The sequence below is a fragment of the Lutra lutra genome, chromosome 11 (assembly GCF_902655055.1).
Source record: "Lutra lutra chromosome 11, mLutLut1.2, whole genome shotgun sequence".
Lineage (NCBI taxonomy): Eukaryota > Metazoa > Chordata > Mammalia > Carnivora > Mustelidae > Lutra > Lutra lutra.
Window position 1 is genome coordinate 46,301,172 of NC_062288.1, and position 24,461 is coordinate 46,325,632.

General features: G+C 38.4%; 1 long non-coding RNA gene across 2 annotated transcripts in view; it reads left to right on the forward strand.

Annotated features, from left to right (window-relative positions):
• LOC125080794 (uncharacterized) overlaps positions 1-15,796 on the forward strand; it is a 114,519-nt gene extending 98,723 nt beyond the window's left edge. For both annotated transcript variants that reach the window (XR_007121480.1, XR_007121481.1), the window contains exons 2-3: positions 12,313-12,360; positions 14,812-15,796. This is a non-coding gene — a long non-coding RNA (uncharacterized LOC125080794). The remainder of the gene's footprint in view (positions 1-12,312; positions 12,361-14,811) is intronic.
• The last annotated feature ends 8,665 nt before the right edge of the window (positions 15,797-24,461 follow it).

Sequence of the window (24,461 nt, forward strand, 5' to 3'; positions counted from 1 at the left end):
ATAGATTGGAGCTTCTGATTTTCCTTTACTTTTTTTTTTTTTAAAGATTATTTATTTATTTATTTGACAGACAGAGATCACAAGTAGGTAGAGAGGTAGGCAGAGAGACGAGCAGAGAGCCCGACACGGGGCTCGATCCCAGGACCCTGAGATCACGACCTGAGCCAAAGGCAGAGGCTCTAACCCACTGAGCCATCCAGGTACCCCCCCGCCCAGCCAATTCCTTGTTACCTGTCTTATGTCCAAGTAATTATATGGCGCTCCCCCCGCACCCACTGCCGAATACAATGTTGTTAATAAAAGTGAGAATGATGACATTTCTCTTTAGGTAAATTGTGTGTATTGTCAAAACCTGCTATTGCGTTTTTTAATTTCTGAAAATCATAAGTTGTCCTTTGTATATGTGAGAGTTGAGAAATATAGTAAATCTGACCTTTTGATTTATGAGACTAGAGGCCAAGAATGAAGACCTATGAAACCTAATTCTGAGGACAAAATTCCTCTCCAATGTTTTTTGAGAAAAATGCAGAAGCTCATGTTTATTTCAACTTAAGGGCCAGTCATTTTACAAATTTTGACTAAAACCAGTTTTTCCTTATTTCAAAAGTGTATTTTTAAGGAAGGAGTAGTAGATTTTTTTAGTTATGGCTTTGTTTTGTGAATTATTATAGTTATTTTATCAGTATATTTGGTAGAATTTTTATGGAATATTTAAAACCACAAGAAAAACTTCAAACTATATAAAAAATATATTTAGTCTTACAAATAAGCTTAAAAACAATGTATATTGATGGGAGATGGAATTATAATTGGACCAAGAGCCTGCAAGTTCCTTTAAAAATTCAATTTTCTTTAGTTTTTGTATGACAGGAGGGCATGTCTTATGATCCAAAGAAATGTCATGAAATTATTAAAATGCTCAAGTCATTATTCTATCCAAAACACTGACACGTCAAAGCAATTGAAATCATACAGTGCTCTGCCCCGCCCCCCACACCGTTTTCCTCACACATACACAAGATTATACACATGTCCATGAAGTGTGGTGCACCTTAAGGACAAGGTGATCAGGATAGGTTCCCCTTCATCAAAAGTGTGGCAAGCCCTGAAAATAACGTGACATGAGATGAGCATTGTTCAGGAAATTTATTTTCTCACAGCCTTCAGCTCTCTTGGGCTGTTACTCTGACACTGCTCTGTGCCTCCCACCTTATCTTCATTCAGTTCACTCGTTGCACTGTGAGGATCGGCCCCGAGGGGTTCTTTGGGCTTTGGGCCCTTCTGGACTGCAGCAGCTCTCCTTGGATGGACAGCATAAGCCTGCCTCCTTTGAGCTCTTCCCCCAGGGAGTCAGCCTTTTCTTCCCTCTCTCTGCTCCCCCCGAACACACCTGCACATGCATAGCTGTGTGAGGGCCTCTGGAGCAGCTTTAACTGAGTGAGGTCCAGCCCATCCCATTTTTGTTCCAAACTGAGGGAAATGAACCACAAAAATCACACCCCTTTCCCCATCCTGGCTGTACTTCTACCACCCTGCTTTGTTTTTCTTGATCATTGATGGAGTTTAGTTGTCTAAATGCAGTTATATTTCAAAGGAGATGTGTGTGTGTGTGTGTGTGTGTGTGTGTGTGTGTGTGTGTTGAAGAACCAATTACATAATTCAGCCGTTTTTAAAAATTTTTTATTTATTTGACAGAGACACAGCGAGAGAGGGAACACAAGCAGGGCAAGTGGGAGAGGGAGAAGCAGGCCTCCTGCAGAGCAGGGAGCCGGATGTGGGGGCTCGATCCCGGGACCCTGGGATCATGGCCTGAGCCGGAGGCAGATGCTTAATGACTGAGCAACCCGGGTGCCCCTAATTCAGCCATTTCAAAGAGAGATGTCATCCTGCCAGTTCCTAGATAGTTCTTACTCAATTTTGAGAATCCATTTAGGTCTTTTCGAACTATTTACATAGATAAACAGTAAAGCATTGCTGTAAGAAAGAACTTGTAGAAATCTGTCCAAGTAGAGGAGTTTGCCCATCTTCATAGGAATAAAATAAGGTTATCATCATCCTACCTTATGGGGCATCGTCCTACCATCGTCCTATCTTATGGGGCACACTGATATTTTTTATACATATTTTAATGTATCAGAGGAAATTATATTTACTTTACAAAGAAGCATACCCACATGTCAATGGAAATAAGAATCCAGAGTTGTAGATTTTGATCAAACAGATACTTTAGTCAAAGCTTTTTAACAATTTGAAAGTGGTCTTCAACCAAAATTTTACACAGAAGCAAAATGTGGGTCTTCTCTGATGGTGGTGAAGAGTGGTTAGGGGGTCAGTGGAGGGCCAACTGCCCCTTCCAACAATGGCCGCCATCACCCCTTTAGAGTATCAAGTGCTCTTTACATCATGATTTGAAAACTATGTTATTAGTCCAAATTTTTTATTTACAGAAGAGACTGAGGTGTGGAGTTTTAAGTGACATTTCCAGACTATCCCAGGTAATTTGTGGCAGAGACATGGCTCAAATCCCATGTTTCTTACTCATAGATTAGGGCCTCTTTCATGAAGACACAGACTCTTACATGTCTACCTATGGATCATAATATAAATATTCTATAATCTATGAATTTAATGGAGGAATAGTATTTTCAAACTGTCCCTTAATTTCCAAACAATTCTGCAACTCACAGTTTTTTGAACCATTTGAGTAAAGAGGCTGAGCCCATCAGATATTTGATCAAAACATATTCCATGAGTTTAAATAGAATCTCTTTTTTTTTATCTTGCTTTTCATTAATTTTTTATTTTTTCAGCATAACAGTATTCATTATTTTTGCACCACACCCAGTGCTCCATGCAATCCGTGCCCTCTACAATACCCACCACCTGGTGCCCCCAACCTCCCACCCCCCCACCCCTTCAAAATTCTCAGATCGTTTTTCTAAATAGAATCTCTTTTATTTAAATTAGTTCCGAATTAAATTATTCCATGGACAGCAAAGAAAATATAAATAGCTCAAAAACATTTCTGCATTTATCCAAAGACCAAGTTGGCTGCTAGTTGGCAATTTTAAGCTGATAAAGAATAAAGGTCACCCTATTTTAAGCTCTTTATTCAGTTAGCTGTCTAAAATGTTTTCAAAGCTCAGGCAAGAAGGCTAGCTGGGTAAACAGAATATTCACAAATAAGTTCTGTAGAGTCCAGTGTAGAAACTGAAGAAGCTAGGGGAATGTTTGGCCTTATAACAACTGTGGAGTTTGAGTCAAAAATAAAAGTACTGATAGTGATTCCCCATTGACTCAGGGAGTGGCTGCCCAGCCCTGGAAGTCATTTCTTTGTGTGCTGTTTTTAGAGGTTTTGAGCTCTATTCTAAAAAAGAAACATTGAATGCTTGTAGTAGGGCACTGACTATGTTTAAAAATTTTTTTGAGAAGACTATAATTCTAACATCTTTCTTTTCTTTTTTTTTTTTTTAATTTTATTTATTGACAGAGAGTGAGCGCAAGCAATGGGAGTGGTAGGCAGAAGGAGAGGGAGAAGTGGGCTTCTGCTGAGCTCCTTGGGGAGCCTCCATGACCTCCATGACAATCTGGAGGCAGATGCTCAACAGACTGAGCCATGGAGGCACCCCTCTTTTTTACTTTTTAAAGATTTATTTATTTAGGGGCACTTGGGTGGCTCAGATGGTTGGGCATCTCAGGTTGTGATCTCCAGGTCTGGGATCTCGCGCCGCTCTAGGCTCCCAGCCTAGTGCTGGGATCTATGCTCCCAGCTCAGCAGGGAGTCTCCTTCTCCCTCTCCCTCTGCCTCTCCCCCTGCTTGTGCTCTCTCTGTCTCTCTCTCTTAAGTGAATAATAAAATCTTTTTTAAAAATTTATTTATTCAAGGGGGGAGGGGCACAGGAAGAGGAAGAAGGAGAGAATCTCAAGCACAATCCACAATGAGCAAGGAGCCCCACGAAGGGCTTGATCCCAGGACCCTGAGATTATGACCTGAGCTGAAATCAAGAGTTGGATGCTCAACCGACAGAACCACTCAGGTGCCCCCTCCATCATCTCTCTTACTAGTCACTTCCATTTGATCGTATATGTGGATTTTCTTATTTGTGGTCAGAGAGCACACTGGCAGACTCCTCAAAGCAAAAGAGGATTTACTCAACTGGGGCTCCACATTATTTGTTCTCTAAGCAAAGAATCTAAGAAAAAAATCCCCAGAGTCTGCAAGCACATTCCCTTTATGATTTCACATGAAATCATTGTGTCTGCCTGGAGTCCCTGACTCAGTTTAGTGGTATCAAGATGTAAACACATTGGGAAGGACATCCTCCTCCTCTGTATTTTACTCTGACAGCACACGTGTACAGAGGCAGGTGTGACTGAGGGAGTCATTGGCTCTCAGGGTCATTGCAGTGAGCCTATGATCAATTGACCATTGCACACTGCTGCTTTACAGCAGGTAGGAGTAGGGGAAGAGGGCTGCTGGTAAAATTATTATTAAGGGCGAGGCATTGCATCATTGTAGACATAATAAAATGCTTCCTTTGTAGAAGGGTATAGACGTCAGAGGCAAAGTCCAGGGGCACTGGAAAGTGGCAGGGCTGGCTCCCCAAGCTAGGGACGTGGGAAGAACTCAAAGATTGTATATAGTGTCTCTTTCTTGTTCTTTTTCTCCCTAGATATCCAGACTTTTGTAACTCCCTACTCCTTTTACTCACAGGATTCTCCCTTTACTATTCTACCCGTAGACATGAACCCTGTAACAGTGAATATCCTCCTTGAGATCTTTAGGTGACTTTTGCTCTCCTTGTATTCTGCTGGGAAGATGTTCAACTCTTTTGGGTTAAAGTACTCAAATACAGTGGGTTAACAATAAGCAATATGGTGAGGGATAAGCTGAATGAATTTTACAGTTAAACAGGCCTGGAATCAATGATTCGTCTTGTATTTTTGGTGTGTCTTTGGACAAATTCGTTAAATTATTTGAGTCTCATCTGTAAAGATTGGGTAATAATTTAAAACTCATTGGGTCATTTTGAACATTAGGTGAGGTATGATATATAAAGAGCTGGTATTCAAAAATGTTGGTTTCCTTTTTTCTCCTTTTTGGTTTGCTACCAATGCTACCCCACACTTATAGATTATCAGCAGTACTAAATCTCCAAAGGATCTGATGGTAGATATTTTGAGCGTGCAAGACATCAAAAGTGTAAATTCCCAGGGAAAATTCTTTTCCGAGAAGCTCAAGTTATATGTGTGTGTATTTGTATATTAAGGAACATGTGTAGGCACAGGAATTTAATCCTGTGTGTTGTGTTATCTTATTAGGCCTTCAGTTTTTCACCTTGAACTTTACCCCAGAAAGTTGACTCATTTATACTTTATGAAATGGCTCCTGCACCTTCTGGCTTTTGGTTAGGTTTGGCCGTTGGGTAACCCCTATAGAAAATCCAGTCATTCATTCTCCTTGGTATCTTTCGGAGAGATTGCATAGAGTGGCGTTGTTGACTGAGGCCCTTAAAGCTCAGATTCCCTCAATGCTTGCTGATGGTTGTAAATTGGGATGCAAAGAGAGTGACCTCTCTGCTAGATGCCCAAGGGCTACTTGTGCTCACGTTGGAAGGTCACTCAGCCTTTCAATGAGGTGGACATCTCTGTGTGACTTTCTCCGTCCAGTTCCAATGATTGCACCTTCCTCCTTGTCCTTATGGAGCTAGGGGTATGTTAGCTCATTGTAACCAGCTCAGCATTCTTGCACTACTCCCTGTGATTGTCCTACACCCACACTTCTGTAAATAGTCCCTTTGTAAATAAATCCTCCTCAAATTATCTTACACCATCTGTTTCCTGATTTGTACACCCCAGTGAACACTGGAGAATTGGAGAAGAGGAGTAATTCCTGTAATCTAAGTTAACAAGGTTTGTAGATCAGAGGTCCAAAATTTATAGTGTGTTCTCTGTGACATGTTTTAACCTGAAGTGTCTCTGAATAATGATCATTATTGTTTAAACCTCTTCTGTGATCTTTCTTAATGATTAATTAATGTCACTTGGGAAACAGAATCCAAAACCAGAAGAGAGAAATAAGGAAGACTACAGATGTGTGGAGTATACTTTCATGTAGACATTCAAAGAAATTTATCGAAATAAATTTTAATTTTCCTTTACAGTTATCCTCTTAATTTTGATGAGATTCCCTTTAATCTTTTTGAACCTGGGTTATAGAGCTCCCCCAAACCTCTTACACTGGATATTGAGGAAAGCCCCACTTCAGACTACTATTGAAAATTAAACAAATTATTAAGACCCATTTGCTAATTCTATGAATCCTCTCTTCTGGTTGCATCTTATTTCTTTAGATTTAGTTTTGGAGAGATTTGGAATGGCAACATTAGCTAGGAGAAGAAACGTCATGAGTGTTCAGGGGTCTGGGATGAAGACGGCATTGATGTAAGGCCACATCTGACCCAGACATGGGGCTGGACGGTGGTGGCCCGGAGTGGGGTCTCTCATCACACTCAAACTTAAAAACCCAGACTCCAGACAGAATTTATTTTTTATATGAAAATAGAATCCAAGAAAGAAATGTATTGGGGCAAAGAAAAAAAAAATTTTTTTTTAACTCTCCGAGTACTTTTTCCTTTATCAAAAGACTGATGGTTATAGCAAGGCAATCTTGAAAATACCAATTTATGTTTTTCTCAGGACTTGAAAACCTTCTTTTAATTTGAACTTTAAATAATTTTTTTTTTTTTTACTTTACAGTATTCACTTGGTACCGATTGTTTTGGGAGATGGATTGTGCTTCCCTGGCAATCTATTCTTCTGTTAATACAATAATAAACTTATTTCAGTGCATATTTCACAGAGAACTAGTGATATTGTAGATTTTTGCCTATTTCACAGAGAACTAGTAATATTGTAGATTTTTGCCTTTTGGTTGGCAGTGCATCAACCCTGAGCATAAGAAGTCTATTGATGAATGTACAGGCTTTTCTACTCAGTACACCTTATGTTAGCAGAGCAGAAAATTGTGCAGTTACAGCACATGTGAACACAGAAGGGTAGGATTAGCAGTCTTACTATATGAGAAGTAATACAAAATAATCCAAACAGAAATGATTAGTTTCTCTGTGGCTCTTCAGAGATGTTCCTTTCATAAGACAGCATAATACCTGTTAAAACGGGATGGTCTCAGTGGCTGTTTCTTTTACTAAGTATTTATTTCCCACAAGTATTTGCTTACCTTCCCACCAAAAACTAAACGAACAAAAACACTTCATTTTACATGTAGTGGGGAAGAACAGGTTACTTCCCTTAGTAGTTGCTTTAAAAAAAAAAAAAATCATGGGGCGCCTGGGTGGCTCAGTGGATTAAAGCCTCTGCCTTCGGCTCAGGTCATGATCTCAGGGTTCTGGGATCGAGCCCCGCATCGAGTTCTCTGCTCGGCGGGGAGCCTGCTTCCCTTTCTCTCTCTCTGCCTGCCTCTCTGCCTGCTTGTGATCTCTCTCAAATAAATAAATAAAATCTTAAAAAAAAATCAATCTTCTATGTAGACTTATCTGTGGTTGGGACATACTATATGAGAATGCTTACAAAATCCTTTAACAAGGTCTTTAACAAGAACCTCCAAAATTTGAGATGAACATTTTTGGTACACAGACATTTGGTTGAAATAGAGGGTCTTAATCTGAGTTTTACTGAAACCAAAATGATTTTTTTAAAAATAATGATAATGGTAGAAGTAGTAAGTTTTTTGGATAGTAGTTCTTGTATTGATAAATGTTAACTATGGGGTTTTTCAGGGGTCAGTATTGGCATGACTCAGTCATTCAGTTACCTAACATACAAAACATGCCCTGAAAATCCAGTATGTAGGATGGTGAGGGATAGGACAATGTATCAGATATTGTGTGCTATGTGAGAGGGTAGAAAACAAGATAGGATATAGAAACATTTCTGAATTAATCCTCCTGGAAATCACCGTAGCTCACAACTAATAATATAGGAATGGAATCGTCAAGAAATGAAGAGACTGGTAAAAGATACAAGCATAAAGATCTGTATGGTTACCTTTTGACATAACATACCACAACAGTTAATTGTCCTAATGTTTGAAAAACCCGCTGTTACTATTATTTCTGAAATTTTTTATATTTAAGTAGATATGTCAAACCACTTAAAAAAAGGTATATCTACATGGTAAAAGGGTATCCCATGCAAATAAATTCTCCTGCTGCCCTAACCCTGGTATTCCAAAACATTGGTATTGTTTTGTTTTTCCTCATGATAAACATGTTGATTTAATTAGGATACCTTCCTCTGAGACTGTTTTGCTGTTATACTTAGCAGAGGTCTAATATTAGGAAGCTTTCCAGTAATTGCTTGATAAGTCTAGAAACTCCGACAAGGCAAAGTCAGGTACTTGGCACCAAAAGTCTCTAGAAGGGGTCCTTCTAATGGTTCCACTCTTAAAAAATGTCCCTGGGAAAAGCACTGATGATCTTTTTCTCTCTGGATGTGGACCTGGACTTTGAATTTGGATTTGGGACCGGAATTATCTCATCACCTAAATTTTTATTTTTTATTTTTTTAAAAGTTGTGTGTGTGTGTGTGTGTGTTTGAGAGAGAGAGAGAGAGAGAGCATGAGAGAGAGAATGAAAGAGAGTACACACGAATGGTGGGGGCGAGAGGAAGAGAGAGAAGACTCACCATGGAGCTGGGACCCTCCAGTCTAGGACCCTGGGATCATGACCTGAGCTGGAGGCAGATGCTTAACTGACTGAGCCACCCAAGTATCCCTCTCCCCACCACCCCAACCCATCACCTAAAGTTTGATCTCAAGGATTTACCACGGTTTGCTTGTATAGTGCCAAATGTAGCTTAACTCTTTAGGCACACATAGTTGCAGGATGGGTATAACCGTGGGGTATTACATTTTTTGTGTTGTTATTTCCCAGCTAGATATAAATAGTAGCAAGTGCAAGTGTTGAATAGCACTGCATTGCAGAATGGGCTCTTCCAGGTTCATCACTTTTTAACCAGTCAGAAACCTAGTGGGAAGTTTTGGTCAGTGCCCTCCAGTTAGCTGCTGGCATGCTGGCATGATTTTTAGTCTGAACTTTGAGCTGACAGAAACTGGCAGTAAAGATTAGATCTGTTTCCTGCTCATAAACACCCTTAACTCACCTTAGATGGAAGCAGATCAATGGTCAGAAATTGCCCCATGTGGCAAGTCTGAGTTGCCAGTAACTATGTCTGAGTTATGATTCCTGCAGTAAGGAAGCAATTAAGATAGTTTTTGGTCAACTATTACATATGTATGATTACATTTTCCAATGATTAAATTATTTATCTTGAAATAGTTATCGTGATTAAACACACACACACACCCTTGGTAAAAACACTCAACTTGTACAAATGTGTGAAGTGAAAAGAAAGTCTCCCACACATCCTACACTACTACCTTCCAAGCCCATCCCTGCTGAAGAAGCAAGCACTGTTAATGGTTTCTGACTAATTTTCACAGAATTTTCCACATATGTAAAATACATAATGACATAGTTGTAAAAATATATGAAATTAATTTTACATAAACAGAAATATATTATGTATCTATTTGTATATTATGTATCTATATGTATACATATGTGTATATATAATGTTTATATAAATATATGATGTATATTGCAGAGTGCTATTTTTACTGAACATTTATTTTGGAGACTTTTTATCATATCACTCTTGGATCTATTTCACTATATATTTAACAGTGGTCTAATATACATTTATTTACTTAATCAGGTTTGTATCAATGGACATCCACATTTTATCTAATATTTGGCTTTGTTTGTTTGTTTCTTTTTTTTTTTTTAAAGATTCTGTTCATTTATTTGACAGAGGAAAACACAGTGAGAGAGGGAGCACAAGCAGGGGGAGTGGGAGAGGGAGAAGCAGGCTTCCCACTGAGCAGGGAGCATGATGCGAGGCTTCATCTCAGGACCCTGGGATCATGACCTGAGCTGAGGGCAGATGCCCAATGACTGAGCTGCCCAGGCACCTCTTTGGTTTAGTTTCTTTCTTCTTCTTCTTCTTTTTTTTTTTTTTAAAGATTTTATTTATTTGACAGAGAGAGAGAGAGAGAGAGATCACAAGTAGGCAGAGAGGCAGGCAGAGAGGGAGGGGGAAGCAGGCTCCCCACTGAGCAGAGAGCCTGTTGTGGTCCTGGGTCCCAGGACCCTGAGACCATGACCTGAGCCGAAGGCAGAGGCTTAACCCACTGAGCCACCCAGGCGCCCTGGTTTAGCTTCTTTCTTTCTTTCTTTTTTAAAAAAATTTTTTGGAAAGATTTTTTTATTTATTTGATAGAGAAAGAGCACAGTAGACAGAGCATCAGGCTGGGGGTGGGAGGAAGCAGGCTCCCTGATGAGCAGAGAGCCCAATGCGGCGCTCGATCCCAGGACCCTGAGATCATGACCTGAGCCGAAGGCAGAGGCTCAACCCACTGAGCCACCCAGGTGCACTGTTGGTTTAGTTTCTGGAATGAATACCCTCTACCTCCATTTTTTGTCTACATAAATGTGTTTCTCTGCAGAGTTGTTGAATGAAATGTTTGCCATTAGAACTTTTTTAAAAATATGTTTTTATTTGAGAGTGAGTGCATGAGCACACAAATGGGTGGAGGGGCAGAGAGAGAAGCAGACACCTGCCGAGCAGGGAGCCCTACGTGGGGCTTGATCCTGGGACCCTGGGACCCTGGGATCATGAGGTGAATGGCTCAGGTCCTGGGACCTGAGCTGAAAGCAGATGCTTAACCAACTGAGCCATGCAGGCGCCCCTGCCTTTAGAATTTTGATAGATAGATAATGTAGATATTGCCAAATTACCCTCCAAAGAGACTGCACTATTTTCACTGAAACCAGCAATGGTCATAGTTCCTATTTTTCTATGCTTTGCCAACACTTTATCAATATTTCTCATCTTTGCCTATTAAAAAGTAAAAAAAATATATACTTCATTTCTGTTTCACAGTCCTATCTATATGATCTCTCTTTTTTCTGTCTTGAGTCAGTGTTGCCATTTGCTTGCTTTTCTAGTGGTTTGTTTTACAATTGCATATCAAGGCAATTAAAATGTATTTACATGTGTTGTGAATAAACTCTTCCAGGGTTTTATTAATCTTTTGACTTTGTTAATTAAATTTCTAGCTATGTGGAGACTGGTAATGTTTATGAAAATAAATCTATTAATTATTTCCTTTATAGGTTTCTGGATTTTATGTCATTTTAGAATGGCCTTGGGGTGCCTAGGTGGCCAAGTTGGTTAAACATATGACTTGTTTCTAGAAGCTCAGGTCATGATCTCAGGGTCATGAGATCGAGCCCTGTGTTGGTCTCTGCTCTCAGTGCAGAGTCTGGTTGAGATTCTCTCTCTCCCTCTCCCTCTGTTCCTCTCCCTGCTTGTGCTCCTTATCTCTCTAAAATAAATAAAGCTTAAGGGAAAAAAAAGGACCTTTCCATTCCAAGTTTTTTGTTTGTTTGTTTTCCTAAGTGCCCATTGTTTTCCTAGCTTAGTTCTGGTTTCATATTTTATTTAGAAATATTTCATATATTTGAAATGTATTTTTATATAAGCGATCTCAGTTTTCCTACTAAAACAACTAATTTTCCCAGTATCAGTATTGATGTAACCAGCCTTCCCAGCTAATTTGTAAAGCCAGCTCTATCACATATTGAACGATCACATACATTTGATTCCAGTCTGGGATTTTGCCCTCATGCTGTGTTTGTTCCCGAAGCACTGTCATGTTTTAAAGTATATGTTTTAGCTACATGAAGGGCTAGCTCTCCATGACCACACTTCCGTGTTTATTATAGCTATCCTAGCATCCTTACACTTCGACACCTTTATTTTCCATTTTCCCCATAGAATTCTTATCAAGTTTCAAAGTATACAATTCATTTATACTTTTGTTGGTGATCACATTGAATTTATGAGTTAATTCAGGGGGATCTCCTGTCTTTGCCATATTGTGTATTTATATATAAGAATGAGATATATTTCTATTTATTTATTCCTTATTAGAATTTTCAAGTTTTCTTTACCTAGGTCTTATTTCAGAATATGTTTGTCTGTTTATTATTTTATAGCTGTGATGCTTTTGTGAATGGTAACATTTCTTTTTTTGCATTATATATATATTTTTTTAATATAGGAAAGTTATCAATTTTGGGGAACTAATTTTTTTTAAGTATCCACATTAATAAGTCTTCTTATGGCTTTTGATAATTTTTCAGTTGATTATTTTGTGTTTTTCAGGTAAAAGGAGTTGTCCCAGTGAGGATACACACATATGTATGTATACGTGTAGGTATATATTTATATATGTAAATTATATAAATTATGTATATACAAATATATGTGTAGTATTCCCTATATATGTATATGGCACTTTTAATTTTGAACAGATAATATACCTATATGGTTCAAAAAATTGTTAAGTACAGAAGAGACACAAAAGAAAATATTAAAAACCTCCCTCCCATACCTATTTCTGGACCCTAAAGTCCCCTCATGAGTTAACATATGTTATTACTTCTTATTAATCCTTTCAGAATTATTCCACATATATACTGGTGAATACAAAATACGCTTGCTTTCTGCACAAATGATGGTGTGCTGTACACACTGCTCTACACTTTATTTGGGAGGGTAGATGTGCATGGGTGAGGAAAGAAAGGCTCTAAGCCCAGATGTTTATGATTTCCTTCTTGGTGAAGAGATCTGTTTTCTTCAGTTCTTACTCACAGTCTTCCGTCTGTCTTGGAGGTCAGACATAAAACCCTGGGAGGTGGGACTGGAAGGCAAACCAGAGAGACAGAGGCCACAGAGCACTTGACTCCATCCTTCTGAACTACCATGGCTGTTGGGCTAACCTGGTCTGCCTATCGCCCTCTTCCCATTAGATTTTTTCCACCGAACTCCTCACTTCCCTATGGAGCCAAAGCAGTGCTCTATCAACCATGCCCACACAAATCTGGATCCAGTTGTTGGCTCAGGCACATCAGTGTGCCAACCAGCAAAACAAGATGGTCAATACTGGAATATGAATGACTGCACTAGAACATTCTGGGAGTGGTCACTAACTCAGCCCCAGGTCTCTGTAGGACGTGACCACAGAGATTCAAAAGAATACCGTACTACCCTAAATCATAAGACCCCCCCCCCGCCATCTTGTAGCATCATTAGTTTTCTTTTACTTCCCCTCCGACAATATTCTTGGCAACTGATTGAAGAATAAACTTGGCTTTAATTTTTTCCCATAACAAAAGAGTTTAGTTTTGCTTGGTGTCGAATAGTAGAATATTCCATATATAATGGAGTAACGAAGTTTTAGTTACACCAGATAAATAGTGGAATTGAATCCCATGGGTGCAACATTGTATGACTGAGAATACAGTATCAGAATGGAAGCTTTAGAGGGAGAACATGATGGTGTGATTTTTTTCTGCATTTTCTTTAAATGCATGTCTTTAAAAAAACCCAGCTTTATGGGGATATAATTCATATGCATGTCATTTACAATTTAACATGTACAACCCAATGGTTTTGAGTGTATTTACATAATTGTGCAACTATTCACCATATCAAATTTTAGGACATTTTTATCATCCTCCCAAAAAAGCTTATATACTTTGGCAGTCACTTTCTATCAGCGCCCCGCATTTCCCCTCTCTCCTACTGTGGCCCACTCCTAGACAACTGCTGATCTATCTTTATAGCTCTGCCAGTTCTGGACATTTCATATACACGGAATCATACAATACATGTATTGTATGATACAATATATCATACACATATATATATGTGTGTGTACAGAGTGTATGCCAGCAGGGAGAAGGGCAGAAGGAGATGGAGAGAATCTCAAGCAGACTCCATGCCTAGTACCCATGGCCATTTGTGACTGGTTTCTTTTGTTTGTATAATCTTTTAGAGGTTGAGCCATGTGGTAGCAAATATGAATGCTCCATTCCTTTTGGTTGACAAATATTTCATTGTCTGGATATGAATGCGTCATATTTTGTTTATTCATTTGCCAGTTTTTGTACATTTGGGATGTTTCAACTTTTTGGCTATTATGAAAAATGTTGTGATCAACATTCATGTACAAGTCTTTGTGTGAGCATATGTTTTCAATTTTCTTTAATTTATTATCTAGGTCTTGAATCGCTGGGTCATTCTAGGGTCAGTTGAGGAACTGCTGTGCTGTTTTCCAAAGCGAGCATACAATTTTACATCCTCACCAGCTATGCACGAGGATTTCAATTTCTCTGTAGCCTCATGAAAAGTTTATTGTCTGTCTTTTTTTACTATAACCATCTTAGTGGTTGTGAAATGGCATCTCATTGTGGTTTTGATTTGCATTTTCCTAGTGACGAATGATTTTGAACATCTTTTCATGTTCTTAGCCATTTGTATATATTTTGGGGAGAAATGCCTATTAAAATTAACCCCTATTTTTAATTAAGGTATTTGTCTTTTTGTATTATTACGTTGTAAGGGTTCTTTATATTTTCTGGATCCTAGACCCCTATCAGATTGATTTATAAATATTTTCTCCTATTCTGTGTTTTCTTTCTTCATGATAGGCTGCAAAAAATTTTCAAGTTTGATGAAGTCAAAATTGTCTATTTTGCCTTTTGTCAAAAATGCCTTTTGTCAAAAATTGCCTTTTGTCAAAAATGCCTTTTGTCAAAAATTGCCTTTTGTCAAAAAAACTTGTGCTTTTGATGCTATTTATCGTTTTCGTTCTTACAGTTAAACCATGATCCAGTTTGAGGTAATATTTCTGAATGTGCAGTGGCGTGTTTTGAGGTAGGTATTTAATTTCTTTCTTTTGCATGTGGGTGTCTGTTGTAATTTTAACACAGGTAAATGGTGCTCAGCAGGGAAGTGATTGCCTTATTTGAGATCACCAGAGGTCTTTAATTCTCTCAATAAGAACTATAGTCATAGGATGACATAGGATTGACATTATGATGGGTCAGTAAAAGATCAACAGGGAAAACACTTAGGCTTTATGTACCATTTTATATCCTGTGTCAAATTCATTTATTTAAAAAAAAAAGTTCTTAGGACAGGTTGCGGCTTGCTTATTTTGCAAAGTTATAGAAACTCTAATGCTCTAAGGACTTAGAGCACAGCTGGAATAGAAACCTTTTCTTTCTAAGTCACTTCTTTGTCAGGATGCTAGGAAAAACTCATTTGGCTATTCCTGTAGCAAGCCCAGAATTCAGAAAGTTTTAGCTCCTCAGATGGCAAGAAGAAAACTTCACAGCAAGCAAGAATAAAAGTGAAAGTAAGTGTTATTTTGACTGCTTTGGAAAGGTATGTTTATTTAGTAGTTCTTATCTTTGTTTTTCTCCAGGGCTTATGATGCAAGCACTTAAGTTCAAATCAAAGGAATTAAGCCTTTTGCCATGGAGATTTAAAAGGGTCCAACTCTGTGCTCCCAGAAAGGACAATGAATCTTCTTAAAGGAAATGCATGTCTATTAAGAGAATTTTAATGTTTTTTTTTCCTTTCAGTTAAGAGCAGCATCAGAACTGGGAATTGAAGGTGCCAAATTTTGAAGAAAGAGGCTAATGACATTTGGATGGTACAAAATTAACTATTGAAACAAAAAGCATATTAAATAAAGTTTAGTATATAAAAGGTAAAAGTGGTCAGTACAAATCATCAATGCCCAGGTCATTTAAAATAACTTCTATGGGTACTATTTGGTGGAACAATTCCACATGAATGACTTCATGTTTGAATATATCAAATTTACCCTCAGAGTCAATAGAATTCATTGAGTGTTATATGAATCAGTCAAGTCCAATCGTCTGTGTGGATTCTGGATGACTGTCTGGGGAACTCAAAGATACTGGACCAACAACAGCAATCCATCATCAATCAGTTCAGCCTTGGGTTGCCTAACATCCGGTCTTGAATAGATATTTTCTCATTGTCTCTGTTACTAACAGCAACTAACCCAGAAAGTTTTAGTCTGGTACTTCCAACGAGCTTGGGTAAACATATACATCTCTCTCTCACCTGTCCATTATCTATTTTTTTTTTTTTGTAGTTAGTCAAGAAGTTTCCATCCTGCTTTTATATCCACTATAACTACTGAGAGTGATTTTGCTCTAATTTATTTCCCTCTGGCTGTCAGAGGGGCGGGGTGCGCTGGAGCTGGTGATTATCCTCAGAACACTAGGGGAGGAGATGCAATTATGCCACTCAGCGTGGACTCAGGCAAGCTGGCACTACTTTCTTGCAGTGGGCGTTATTCTGAGATAGTAAGCCCTTTCGCGCGATGTTGCCTTGTTCACTCGGGAGAAACAAAATCAGGGGAAGTCCAGGAGTGGAATTAAATATGATGAATCAGCACCACTTATGAGAAGTAGTGAAGCAAAAACCCAAAAAATAATTTAGCAAAATGGCTTTTGAAATGATTAAAATTAATTATAGCCTCTGGCAAAAGTTTCACCCTAAGCCAAGGCGCCTCTTGTCTCCCCTCAGCTTGCCAAGTATTTTAGTCTTGAGCACCCTATCTTGCCCTACCTTCCCTTCCCTAGTAATGCCCCATGTCCCCCAGCTTGACTACCTGATGCTCCTGGAGGCATCCCCCCACTTCTACTTCAGCATCCCACATTGGTCTCTAACAACCCAAGGTTTATTTCAACATTGCTCTGTGGGCTGACTTATTTTAGAATGCTTGCTTTCCTGTCACTCACACTCTGAATTTCTCTGCCATGACCTGAACCTGGGAAAGGCCAATGGAAGCTGGAAAGAGGGGAGGTGGTGCCATGACAAGCCCTTGGAAGAATTACTTTAGGACAGGTAGGTTCTTGTCCTCCATGAAGCCAACCCCTTTTCGCCAATGAGGGCTGAAAAAGGCCAGCTCTACTTAGCGTTAAATAACACACCCTGTTCTAAAAGCCTTCCTGAGAAATTGAGTATACATCTTTTGAACAAAATGGCTGTGGAACTTTTGCTTTCATAAAATGAGTCTTTATAAGGGATTGCTTTAGGGTTCACATAAGCACAACACCCCTGCTGCTCTGGCTGAATGTTCATGTCAAATAATAACTGTGGTGTCCCTTATCCCATGTTACTTTCTAATTCCAGGTGACTTCTCAATAAGAGAGTTTCCTCTGACACTAGGTAATTATATAAGTGATTAATGTCTCAGAGGATCGGATTTATATTACCATGAGAGAAGCAAGACCGTTTAAGGGATAGCGGTGTTTTCAGGTGCATGCTGACCAGTGAAACCTAGCAGTCATCCCAGTATAGAATCGGAAAGAAGCTGATGGATCTAGGTTCCTTATTTTCCAAATGAGAAAAATAACCTTCAAGGCTTGACCAAGTAACAGAGCAAAGCAGGCATCAAAACTTAGCCCTCCTGGTTTGCAGCTCAAATACTGTTAATGGAATGGTAGGATTCTGGCTCTCCCTGGTTCATCTGTGGATCCCCAGTGCTAGCCATACATCCATATTGTCTTAGAGAACCCTGCTACTCTTCTCTGGGCTGAGGAGAAGATGCATGGGGATTGAGAGGGCTTCAAAAGTTCTATAGAAAGTGATAATTGTGATTTTTCTCCAGGAAGATTTGGGGAACCAACAGTAGCCACAGAGGAGAGCAGGAGTGGTCAGTGCAAAGGAATCTAGAATTAATAGTTTCCATTTTATAGGATCAAAAAATAGTGCATAGGGACCTTGGGTGGCTCAGTCAGTTAACTGGTCTGCCTTCAGCTCAAGTCATGATCTCAGGGTCCTGGGATCAAGCCCTGCATGGGGCTCCCTGTGGGGAGTCTGCTTCTCCATCTCCCTCTGTCCACCCCTGCCCCCCCAGCTCGTGCTCCCTCTCTCTCGCTCAAATAAAAAATAAAATCTTTAGGGACACCTGGGTGGCTCAGTTGGTTGGATGGCTGCCTTTGGCTCAGGTCATGATCCTGGGAGTCCCGGGATCGAGTCCTGCATCGGGCTCCCAGCTCCATGGGGAGTCTGCTTCTCTCTCTGACCTTCTCCTCGCTCATGCTCTCTCTCACTGTCTCTCTCTCAAATAAATAAATTAAAAAAAAAAATCTTTAAAAAAAATCTTTAAAAATTTTTTATTTTTTTTAAAGATTTTATTTATTTATTTGACAGAGAGAGACATAGCGATAGAGGGAACATAAATAGGAGGACTGGGAGAGGGAGAAGCAGGCTTCCCGCTGAGCAGGGAGCCTGACATGGGGCTTGATTCCAGGGCCCTGGGATTACGACCTGAGGTAAAGTCAGACACCCCTTTAAAATTAAAAAAAAAAATATTGTGTAAGGAAAAACCTGGGACACAATCGATTTCCCGAGGATTTTGGTAGTTGTTGTTGTTTGTTCTGATTCATTTTAAGGCTAATTCTGGTCTCATCTACTATTTTAGTATCTCCCTAAGTAATTAGCCTTCTGTCATAAGGCTGATTCTGATCCCCTCATGAGTCTAGTGTCTTTCTTAGAAATTTGGGATTACTGTCATTGTGGAAATATTCTCTTAAAAATTAAGTAAGCAAATTTATTGTTACTAATTTGGGAAAATATCACTTATTGGTCTCTAATAATTAAAGATGTATTTACGTATAATTACATATGTAGTATATCAATATAGGCTTGTTTAGTCATTGCAGATGGAGCTAAAGTCCCTGGAGACCACATCCATAATCACTTCTCAGAAATGACAACTTACCAGTTTGGTGGGGATTCTTTCATAATTATTTGTATGTGTATACATACATATATGGACATCACTGCAAAACACATGAGTTTGTTTGCTCTTTTTTTTTTTTTAAGATTTACTTATTTATTTGAGAGAGAAAGAGGGAGAGCAAGTGAGAGCGCTTGCAGGTTAGGGACAGAGGGAGAGGGAGAGAATCTTAAGCAGACGGGCCATGGAACTGGGAGCCCCAGGCAGAGCTCAATCCCACAACCCTTGAATCATGACCTGAGCCAAAACCAAGAGTCAGATGCTTAATCAAATGAGCCATCCAAGCATCCCTGTGCGCTCTTCTTTTAAAATGCAGATTATAGCATAGTGTACATAATTTTTTGCTACTTGATTTCCCTTTTCTTCCCCCCAACCATATGTCTTGGAGATTTCTCTATGTTAGTATATGGTAGATATAGCATGGTTTATTTAACTGCTCCTCTATTTATGGACATATTGGTTATTTCTGACTCTTTTAAAAAAATTGAAGTGTAATTGGCATACGATATCCTAATAATTTCAGGTGTACCTCATAGTGATTTGGTATTTTTACATAATACGAAATGGTTCCCCGTAAGTCACCATCTGTCACCATGTGAAGTTTTACAATATTATGGACCATACTATATTCCTTATGCTGTAAGTTACATCCCTGTGATTTACTTATTTCATAACTGGAAGTTTGTACCTCTTAATCTCCTTCACCTATTACACCTGACTCCCAACCCCTTCCCTCTCTGCTCACCAATAATTTCTTGTATTTATGAGTCTGTTTCTGTTTTGTTTTGCTTGTTTTGTTTTTTGAGATTCCACATATATGGTACTTGTCTTTCTCTGTCTGAATTGTGTCACTTGGCCTAATACCCTCTAGGTCCATCCATGTTGTAGCAGATGGCAACATTTCCTTCTTTTTATGGCTTAGTAATAGTCCTGTGTGTGTGTGTGTGTGTGTGTATCACCTCTTCTTTACCCATTCATTTATCAGTGGACTCTTAGTTTACTTCTGTATCTCTGCTATTGTAAATAATGAAGCATCAAAGAACTTACTGCTACTGTTTTCTTCTAGAAGTTTTATGGTTTCAAGTCTTACATTCACGTCTATACTCTATTTTAAATGTATTTTGTATATGGTGCAAGATAGTGGTCCAGTTTCGTTGTTGTATGTGGCTGTCCAGTTTTCCCAGCACCGTTTGTTCAAGAGTCTGTCTTTTCCTCTCCTTTGTTGCAGAGTAATTGACGTGTGGATTTATTTCTGGGCTTTCTTCTAGTCCGTCGATCTATGTGCCTGTATCGTACTGTTTTGCTTACTATAGCTTTGTAGTATAGATTATTTCCAATTTTTTTAAAAAAAGATTTTATTTATTTACTTGACAGAGAGAGATCACAAGTAGGCAGAGAGGCAGGCAGAGAGAGAGAGAGGGATGCAGGCTCCCTGCTGAGCAGAGAGCCCGATGCTGGACTTGATTCCAGGACCCTGAGATCATGACCTGAGCTGAAGGTGGAGGCTTTATCCACTGAGCCTCCCAGGCACCCAGATTATTTCCAATTCTTAATGATTATAAATAATGTTGTAGTTTACATCCCATATAGTCCTTTCTTCTTCTTTTTTAAAAATAATTTTATGTATTTTTAAAATTTTAATTCCAGTATAGTTAACACAGTGTTTTATTAGTTTCTGGTGTACCATGTTTCAGTGATTCAACAATGCTATAGGTTACCCAGTGCTCACCAAGATGAGTGTGCTCTGAATCCCTTCACCTATTTCCAGCCCTTTTTGTTCTTGTGTTCCTGTGTTAGTATGAGTGTGTACAGAGTTGGCAAGTCATGCAGTGAGCACAAGTTCTTATTTTAACAGATCCTACAGCTCCCCCTCCCAGGTGCCTGCATCATAGAGAATGAAAGTGAGAGTGGCACATTCCCTTTACTCTTAACTATTCCTAGGATTTTATTTTATTTTTATTTTTTAAATTTTTTAAAAAAGATTTTATTTATTTATTTGACTGAGAGAGACAGTGAGGGAGGGAACACAAACAAAGGGGAGTGTGAGAGAGAAGCAGGCTTCCCACTGAGCAGGGAGCTGGATGTGGGTCTCGATCCCAGGACCCCAGGATCATGCCCTGAGTGGGAGGCAGACTCTTAACGGATTGAGCCACTCAGGTGCCCCATTCTTAATATTTTAAAAATTTGTGAGTGGTGACAAATTTGTGTTACTCGTGATATTAAGTAAATTTCTTTGGCTATCCCACTGTTATCTATAATGTTCACTGCAAGTTTTTAATTGAATAGGATATTCCTTATTATTCCTGGTTTGCTAAGAGCTTTTCTTGTTTTGTATGAAAGGACATTGAAGCATACTGAATTTTTTTTCTCCATCAACTTCTATGATAAAAAGAATTTATTCTTTACATTTTTAATGGAGATATTATGGTAACACGGTTTCTCATACTAAATATTTTTCTATTCTTTGAATAGGCTATAGTTATGCTATATTAATTTGTTTTTATGTTGCTATATTCCGTTTGCTAATATTTTTTTCAAAATTTTTGAATCTATGTTCATAATATTCTTCTCTTATGCAGTCCTTGCCTGATTTTGATTCCAGTATTAGGAGAGCCTTAACAAATGAAGTTTTGGGTAGCTTTTTCTGTTTTTCTATAATTGGAACAATTATATAAGGTTAAGGATTTTTTTCTTGTCGGTTTAGTAAAACTAATGAAAATATCAGATTTTATTTTTGCTTATCCTTTCTCCCTTTTTTCTTTTGAAGATTTAATAACCTTATCAAAATTTAAAACTCATCTTTTTGAGTGTTCTATTACCTATGTTTCATTAGACCAAATTTTTTTGCTCTTAGTTTGTTGCTTCTCTCGTAGTATTGGCTTTCCCTGAATGATTGGAAATTCTCGGTTGTAGAATTATCTTCTTCCTTGAGGTCTGCTGTTAGACTATCTGTTAGTTCTAGCATGATTTTTGTAGAGCAGGGACAATTACCAGGTGGAGGTTAGGAGATTTGTAAACCTTCAATACATGCATTTTAATTTTTATTTTTGCAATGCGGTGCCAGGATGCCATTAACCTAGAGAAATTAGTCACGTGTGACTTCATGTGTGGCTTTCCTGCTGTGCCATAGAAATTAAATTTATGAAATAGAGCACCAGTGGTGATGATGAGAGATGAGACAGGGGAAGAGGGAATGGCAGTTTGTGAGACTCCACAGATTAATTTTTTCTTATGCTCTGTCTATATCTTCAAGCTGATGTGATATTACATAAGAGATTACTAACAATCAACTAGAAATAAGACTTTTGATTAAAGTGGTTAAGCAGGGTGCCTGGGTGGCTCAGTGGACTAAGCCTCTGCCTTCAGCTCAGGTCATGATCTCAGGGTCCTGGGATCGAGTCCCACATCGGGGTCTCTGCTCAGCAGGGAGTCTGCTTCCCCCGCCCCCCCGCCTGCCTGCCTCTCTGCCTACTTGTGATCTCTCTCTGTCAAATAAATCAATAAAATCTTAAAAAAAAAATAAAGTGGTTAGGCAATTAGGGCAAGAAAAAATAAAAGTTAATTCAAGTAATGGTAATAGCAGGCATTGATTAATTTATGAGAAAAATATCTCAAAGTGTTACATGTAAATTGATAGATTTTGAGGTACAATTTGGTGATATGTATCAAATCTTTAAATCTGAGGTCAGGCAATCTATGTCTAAACACTTATTTGAAGGAAATTTTTTTGAGCAGAAAAATGCTCAAAGGTGAATTCTGAAAAGTTTATCAAAGCATTATTTGTTTTTTATTTTTATTTATTTATTTATTGGTCAGAGAGAGAGAGAGAGAGAGAGGGAGAACACAGCAGGCAGAGCAGCAAGCAGAAGCAGAGAGAGAAGCAGGCTCCCTGCTGAGCAAGGAGCCCGATGCGGGGCTCGATCCCAGGACCCTGGGATCATAACCTAAGCCGAAGGCAGAGGCTTTAACCCACTGAGCCACCCAGGCGCCTCTATCAAAGCATTATTGAGAATAGTTAATAAGATTGAAACAGCCTACATACCCAAAGATAGGGAGATGATTAAACAGAGTTTTTCAAGGTACATATTTTTAAAATTGAGTAAGTCAGAACATTAGTGGGGTTTTATCAAATAAAAAATTCAGTGGCTTATTTTGTTTTGTAAATGCATCGTAAAATATTCCACTTTTGAAAGTGCATGAATTGAATTAGCATACTGAACACTCTGAGAAGTCCTGCAATTAAGACTTTTATAACTGTTTTAACTTTGATCCCCATCACTCCCCTCACCCCTTCTTGTAATTTGGAACATCTTGGAAGACTTTCAGAAAGTAGTTTGGAAAACAGTGTTAAGAAATTTTTGTTAGATCCATTCAATAAAAACACTACCCAGTAATAAAGAATTTAATGAGTCATGTTTATTAACAAGGAAAGTTCTAGTAATATATATAAGATCATATTACTATGTATGTGTATGTATTATATATTATACAGGCACTATATATGTATATATGTTATATATCACATATAACATATATTAAGCAAAAGGAAGCCTCTATAGAATGATACCACTTGTAAAATATTTCCACGTGACAAATTCATAGGAACATTCTGGAAGAATATATATTAAAAGGTTAAAAATGTTAATGTGGTAAAGAAATTATGAATGATTTTATTTTATTTATTTGTATATTTTAAAGTTCTTTTAAAATTTTTGAACAAGAGAAATACTGATTCGTAGCCAGAACAAAATAGTCCTGTTACAAATTCTATGCAAGTTTGGAGGTAATTTTCTTCAAGGACCCAAAATTTCATTATAAAGAGAGTTTAAAAAATATTTTTGAATGACGGTAGCATTGCTAGAGTAATAAATACATGATATCGTTGAGTAGATATAGTATAGTTAAGGTAGAGTAATCTTATTTATATGTAAAATGTTGATTTTTAGAATTTCGAACGAACACTATAGTGATTTTTTTTTACCCCAAGCATACTTGAATAAATAATTAATCTCCACATTCAGAATTAATAGTAAATAAAAACTTTTAGTATTCAATAATATACCTCAGTTGACTTTGGCTTTGGATAAAAATAAAAAATTCTTCAAGTTTAAATAAGTTATATTATCCAATTAAAACAATTAAAATGCCACCCTTAACATCACTTGCTTCTTCACTTAGCTGACAACTCTGAGTGAACTTGGTTTTGTTCAAAGGACACAGCCAATGTCTCCTACAGCAGTGAAATGGTTTTGGGCTTTCTCACGACTTTGTACTTTGATTTTATTCTTCTGTTCTTTCAGCCAAATCCTTCTCTTTTCATATTCCTCAAAGTTTATCCTATATAGGAGTCCTTTGAAGTCAAAGGCAAAACAAGATTTGAATAATTTGCTTTTTCCACATCTGAGTTTTGTTTTTAAGACTTTTTTTTCCTCTGTCCAGATGAGTTTTGCTAAGCACCAGATGTATTCTCAAGACTCAGGTAAGTATACACCCCAGCACAAAGCTACTGCTGGTTTTAGTGATTTTCTGTGATGAGAGAAAAGGAGGCGTGCACCTACGTGGCTCCGTTGGCTCAGTGGCTGGCCTTGGCTCAGTCATGATCTCAGGGTCCAGGACCTCAGGTCCTCAGCCCCATGTTGGGCTCTCTGCTCAGCAGGGAGTCTGCTTCTCTCTCCCACTC